The following is a 7,187-nucleotide window of genomic DNA, read 5'->3' as shown; positions in this document are numbered from 1 at the left end:
CCAACACAAGGAACCTCAAAGAGTGCCCCAAGATTTCCATCGGATAAACAAAGACAAGAAAGTGCATCAACCCCTATGCGTAGATTACCCCAATGTCACCTCGGGAATCCGCAAGTTGAATGAGGGAGTCCTGGATTAGGGGGTCCTCGGACAGCCGGACTATATCCCTTGGCCGGACTGTTGGACTATGAAGATACAAGATTGAAGACTTCGTCCCGTGTCCGGGTGGGACTCTCCTTTGCGTGGAAGGCAAGCTTCGCAATTTGGATATGTAGATCTCCTCCCTTGTAACTGACTCTGTGTAACCCTAGCCCCCTCCGGTGTCTATATAAACCGGAGGATTTTAGTCCGTAGGACAACAACAATCATACCATAGGCTAGCTTCTAGGGTTTAGCCTCTCCGATCTCGTGGTAGATCAACTCTTGTAATACTCATATCATCAAGATCAATCAAGTAGGAAGTAGGGTATTACCTCTATCGAGAGGGCCCGAACCTGGGTAAACATTGTGTCCCCCGCCTCCTGTTACCATCTGCCTTAGACGCACAGTTCGGGACCCCCTACTCGAGATCCGCCGGTTTTGACACCGACATTGGTGCTTTCATTGAGAGTTCCACTGTGTCGTCACCATAAGGCTTGATGGCTCCTTCGATCATCGGCAACGATGCGATCCAAGGTGAGGTTTTTCTCCCCGGACAGATCTTTGTATCCGGAGGCTTCGCACTGCAGGCCAACTCGCTTGGCCATCTGGAGCAGATCGAGAGCTACGCCCCTGGCCATCAGGTCATGTCTGGAAGTTTGAACTATACTGCCGACATCCGCGGAGACTTGATCTTCGAGGGATTCAAGCCCGCGTCAGGTGCGCCGCACAGTCACGACGGGCATGACTTAGCTCTGCCGCCGGACAGTGTTCGGGAGATCACACCTATGGCGACTCCGACCCTTGATCCAGAGCAGATCGCGCCGTCCGAGGACGGGTGGATGGACCCTGCCCCGGAGGCCGCACACCCAGCGGCGATAGAGCCGAATACTGACTTCACCTCCTACGAGACCTGTGTTGCCGGACCTTTGGATGCGCCCCCGGCCACGGTCTCTGAACCGCCTGCGTCCGTACCTATCAAATCTGATTGGGCGCCGATCACGGAGTTTCCCTCCACGGATATCTTTCAGCACTCGTCCTTGGGCGATGTGCTAAATTCATTAAGGTCTCTCTCCTTGTCAGGAGGCCCTTGGTCGAACTGTGTTCGGCTCGAGTGGGAAGCGGACGACGAAGAAATTCGTTCCCCACCCACCACGCACTTAATAGCCACTGTCGACGACTTAACCGACATGCTTGATTTCGGCTCTGAAGACATCAACGGTATGGACGACGATGCGGGAGATGAACGGGAACCACCGCCCGCCGGGTGCTGGACTACCACTTCATCACATGATATATACATGGTGGATACACCCAAAGAAAATGATGACGAGGAACGGGAGGAAGCAGCGAAGGACAATTCCCTCGAGAAGCAACCAAAGCGACGACGTAAGCGCCGCTAATCCCGCCCCGGCAAAAACAGCGATAACAGTGCAAGAAGGAGTAACACCCCGGTCGACCCCAAAGGAGACAACGACCACATGAACCCAGCGGTGGAGCAGGGTGAACTAGCAGACGGCGAACATAGTACGGAGCCGCTGTCCGGTCACGACGACCCCGAGGGTAAAACTCATCAACCTGTCTCTGGAGACATGAATAGTCCGGACGACGATGCACACATCATCCCTGAAAGACACTTGGAACAAGAGAACCTTCATAAAAGGTTCATTGAAATCGCGCGGAGCCTGAAGAAGCAGAAGCAAAGACTTAAGACCGCGCAGGATACGCTCAACAGCAGATGGAATAAAGTGCTTGACACGGAAGAAAAGTACGGCAGTAATCGCCACACAAAAAGCTATCCAAAGCGCAAGTTGTTTCCTGAATTCAATGACAAGGCCTTAGAGCCCACTCAGCTGGAAAATAAAATGGTTGATCAACCGGACCGGCCTCCCCGTGGTCGCAACGTGGCGGCCAATGATGACGTACACAAGTCAGCACACGACCTACGTGAGGACCTACACAAAAAGCTGGTTTGACCAGGTCCATTTACGGACCTAGGAAGTGTGTTCCGGCACAGAATCATCACCACCCAAATGACTATACTGACAGAAAAATAGTTCAGAATCAAAACCGAACACTACAACCATCAGACACACCCAAATACAAGGGTGCCCGCGCACCCCCTATGCTTCACCGACGAGGTACTGGATCATGAATTCCCAGAAGGATTCAAACCCGTGAACATAGAGTCATACGACAGAGCAACATACCCTGGGGTCTGGATTGAGGACTTTATCCTTCACATCCACATGGCTCGTGGAGATGATCTCCACGCCATCAAATACTTGCCCTTAAAGTTGAAAGGACCAGCTAGGCACTGGTTGAAAAGCCTCCCTGAAAACTCAATTGGAAGGTGGGAAGAGCTCGAGGACGCTTTCAGGGCTAATTTTCAAGGGACCTTTGTCCGACCTCCGGATGCAGATGATTTAAGTCACATAATTCAACAACCCGGAGAGTCAGCCTGAAAGCTCTGGAACAGATTCCTCACTAAGAAGAATCAGATTGGCGATTGCCCGGACGCCGAAGCCTTAGCGGCTTTCAAATATAGTGTCCGGGATGAATGGCTTGCCAGACACCTCGGCCAGGAAAAACCAAGGACAATGGCAGCCCTAACAAGCCTTATGACCCGCTTTTACGCGGGCGAGGATAGTTGGCTGGCCTGAAGCGGCACCAGCGACCCAAGCACATCCGAAGTCAGGGATGGCAATGGAAAACCACGACGCAATAAAAGCAAGCGTCGAAGCAACAAAGACAAGCCAGACAACACAGCGGTAAATGCCGGATTCAGGGGCTCTCAACCCGATCAACGGAAAAAGCCATTCAAGGGCAGCAGAGATGGACCATCCAGCCTAAACAAGATTCTGGACCGATTATGTCAGATTCACGGAAACTCTGATAAACCTGCAAATCACACCAACAGAGAATGCTGGGTCTTCAAGCAGGCTGGCAAGCTAAACGCCGAACACAAGGGGAGGGAGACACCAAGTGAAGACGAGGATGAGCCTCACCAACAAAACATTGGGGGATAGAAAAAATTCCCACCAGAAGTCAAAACACTGAACATGATTCACGTAACGAAGAGGAGGAGCACACGCGCACTCCGAGACGTATGCACCGTAGAGCTTGTTACCCCCAAGTTCAACCCTTGGCCGGCCTGCCCAATCACTTTCGATCGCTGGGATCACCCGACTAGTATCCGGCACGGAGGATCGGCTGCCTTGGTACTAGACCCAATAATTGACGGATACCATCTCACCCGAGTCCTTATGGACGGCGGCAGTAGTCTTAATCTGATATATCAAGACACAGTCCGCAAAATGGGGATAGACCCAACAAGAAACAACCAAAGCAATTCTACCTTTAAAGGAGTAGTACCAAGCCCAGAGGCCCGCTGCACGGGCTCTATAGTACTAGAGGTTGTATTCGGTTCTCCCGACAACTTCCGATGCGAAGAATTAACCTTCGACATCGCTCCATTCTGAAGCGGCTATCAAGCACTACTCGGAAGAACAGCCTTCGCTCGTTTTAATGCAATACTGCACTATGCTTATCTTAAGCTTAAGATGCCTGGTCCACGTGGCATCATCATAGTTAGCGGAAACTCAGAGCGTTCCTTACATGCGGAGGAGTGTACGGCGGCTTTCGCAGCCGAACACTGAATGACCCCTCCAACCAAAATAAATGATCAGTCATCAAGACCGCGGACACGGCTAGACGAGTCCGGCGCACCCCTCGCTGTAAAAGTTCAGACAAACCCGAGATTGGGTCGATGGATATACCCCCATAGGTGGCGCTAGGGGCTTCCCGCATGTAAAAAGGACTATAGTTCGGTTTGACCTTACTTAGATTGAATTTCAATGGTCTATTAAGAATAACCAATTTTCCGCACGTAGACTTTCACCTAGGTTTTTTCTCTCTTGCAGATGACAATCATGCTACACCCTTCCAGGACACGGCACAACGGAGACACAGGAGCAGACGTGCAGTAGGGCCCCGCTCAAAGGTTTCTTTTTAGATTAAGACCCTGTGTAAACCTGTCTCACTGTCTCTTGTTGCTTCATGCCCTCCGGATACTTAGCACAACCGAGAGGGATGCTGACGTTATTGGCATTTTCACCACGTCAGACTGATGCACGTACCTGGAAATTCAGGGTTCATTATCAAGGGCTTTGCTCCGCCCAGTATATGTTGTAAAGTCCGAATACCTTAGGGAGTGTTCGGCGTTGCGAGTTTGGCCTTATATGCATCAGCTTCGAATCATGTCTTTGGTCAAATGTTGGGTTTGCCTGGCTCCCGTGCTTTGCTACCTTACGTTCCGCTCTATCGGCTAAGGTGGCACCAGGAGAACTACTGCGATTGTGCCCTGGTTCATCTGGATGAGCACCTCAGTAGAGAAAGCCAAAAACTGACTATCATGATAAAGCGCGAGACTGGTCAACCACTCGATGACTCAGCGGAATCATTGTGATTCCTCCGCATTAACGAAGGACCGGTTTCTGATACGTCTCCAATGTATATATAATTTTTTATTGCTCCATGCTATATTATCTATTGTTTTGGACTATATTGGGCTTTATTTTCCACTTTTATATTATTTTTGGGACTAACCTATTAACCGGAGGCCCAGCCCAGAATTGCTGTTTTTTTTGCCTATTTCAGTCTTTCGGATAAAGAGAATATCAAACGGAGTCCAAACGGAATAAAATCTTCGGAAATGTGATTTTCTCACCGAATGTGATCCATGAGACTTGGACCCTACTGCAAGGGATCAAAGAGGTGGTCACGAGGGTGCCCCCCTTAGGGCGCGCCCCCTGCCTCGTGGGCCCCTCGGTGCTCCACCGACGTACTCCTTCCTCCTATATATACACACGTACCCCCAAATGATCGGAACAGGAGCCAAAAACCTAATTCCACCGCCGCAACTTTCTGTATCCACGAGATCCCATCTTGGGGCCTGTTCCGGAGCTCCGCCGGAAGAGGGCCGTCATCACGGAGGGCTTCTACATCATCCTAGCCCCTCCGATGAAGTGTGAGTAGTTTACCTCAGACCTTCGGGTCCATAGTTAGTAGCTAGATGGCTTCTTCTCTCTCTTTGAATCTCAATACAAAGTTCTCCCCCTCTCTTGTGGAGATCTATTCGATGTAATCTTCTTTTTGCGGTGTGTTTGTTGAGACCGATGAATTGTGGGTTTATGATCAAGTCTATCTATGAATAATATTTGAATCTTCTCTGAATTCTTTTATGCATGATTGGTTATCTTTGCAAGTCTCTTCGAATTATCCGTTTGGTTTGGCCAACTAGATTGGTAGTTCTTGCCATGGGAGAAGTGCTTAGCTTTGGGTTCGATCTTGCGGTGTCCTTACCCAGTGACAGAAGGGGCAGCAAGGCACGTATTGTATCGTTGCCATCGAGGATAACAAGATGGGGTTTATTTCATATTGCATGAATTTATCTCTCTACATCATGTCATCTTGCTTAAGGCGTTACTCTGTTTTTAACTTAATACTCTAGATGCATGCTGGATAGCGGTCGATGAGTGGAGTAATAGTAGTAGATGCAGAATCGTTTCGATCTACTTGTCACGGACGTGATGCCTATATACATGATCATGCCTAGATATTCTCATAATTATGCTCAATTCTATCAATTGCTCAACAGTAATTTGTTCACCCACCGTAGAATACTTATGCTCTTGAGAGAAGCCACTAGTGAAACCTATGGCCCCCGGGTCTATTCTCATCATATCAATCTCCATCACTTTTATATTGTTTTGCTATTTACTTTGCCTTTACTTTTTACTTTGCATCTTTATATCAAAAATACCAAAAATATTCTATCTATCAGATCTCACTCTCGTAAGTGACCGTGAAGGGCTTGACAACCCTAATCGCGTTGGTTGCGAGTAGCTATCGCTTTGTGCAGGTACGAGGGACTTGAGCGTGGGCTCCTACTGGATTGATACCTTGGTTCTCAAAAACTGAGGGAAATACTTACGCTACTCTGCTGCATCATCCCTTCCTCTTCGGGGAAAACCAACGCAAGCTCAAGACGTAGCAAGAAGGATTTCTGGCGCCGTTGCCGGGGAGTCTACGCAAAAAGTCAATATACCAAGTACCCATCACAATCCCTATCTCTCGCATTACATTATTTGCCATTTGCCTCTCGTTTTCCTCTCCCCCCAATTCACCCTTGCCATTTTATTCGCCCTCTCTCTCTATCCTCCCTCTCTATTTGCCTCTTTTGTCCGCTTGCTTTTTGTTTGCTCGTGTGTTAGATTGCTTGTTTGTCGCGATGGCTCAAGATACTACCAAATTGTGTGACTTCACCAATACCAATAATAATGATTTCCTTAGCACTCTGATTGCTCCTCTTACCAATGCTGAATCTTGTGAAATTAATACTGCTTTGTTGAATCTTGTTATGAAAGATCAATTCGCCGGCTTTCCTAGTGAAGATGCCGCTACTCATCTGAATAGCTTCGTTGATTTATGTGATATGCAAAAGAAAAAAGATGTCAATAATGATGTCGTTAAATTGAAGCTATTTCCTTTTTCGCTTAGAGTTCGTGCTAAAGCTTGGTTTTCGTCTTTGCCTAAGAATAGTATTGATTCATGGAACAAATGCAAAGATGTTTTACTAAGTATTTCCCTCCCGCTAAGATCATCTCTCTTAGAAACGATATAATGAACTTTAAACAACTTGATCATGAACATGTTGCACAAGCTTGGGAGAGAATGAAATTAATGATACGTAATTGCCCTACTCATGGTTTGAATTTGTGGATGATTATACAAAAAATTTATGCCGGATTGAATTTTGCTTCTAGAAATCTTTTAGATTCGGCCGCGGGAGGCACTTTTATGGAAATCACTTTAGGAGATGCTACTAAACTCCTAGATAATATTATGGTTAATTATTCTCAATGGCATACTGAAAGAACTTCTAATAAAAAAGTGCATGCGATAGAAGAAATTAATGTGTTGAGTGGAAAGATGGATGAACTTATGAAATTATTTGCTACTAAGAGTGTTTCTTCTGATCCTAATGA

Source organism: Triticum aestivum, chromosome 4A (genome assembly GCF_018294505.1).
Source record: "Triticum aestivum cultivar Chinese Spring chromosome 4A, IWGSC CS RefSeq v2.1, whole genome shotgun sequence".
Classification (NCBI taxonomy): domain Eukaryota; kingdom Viridiplantae; phylum Streptophyta; class Magnoliopsida; order Poales; family Poaceae; genus Triticum; species Triticum aestivum.
Note: the sequence above shows the minus strand (reverse complement) of the source record.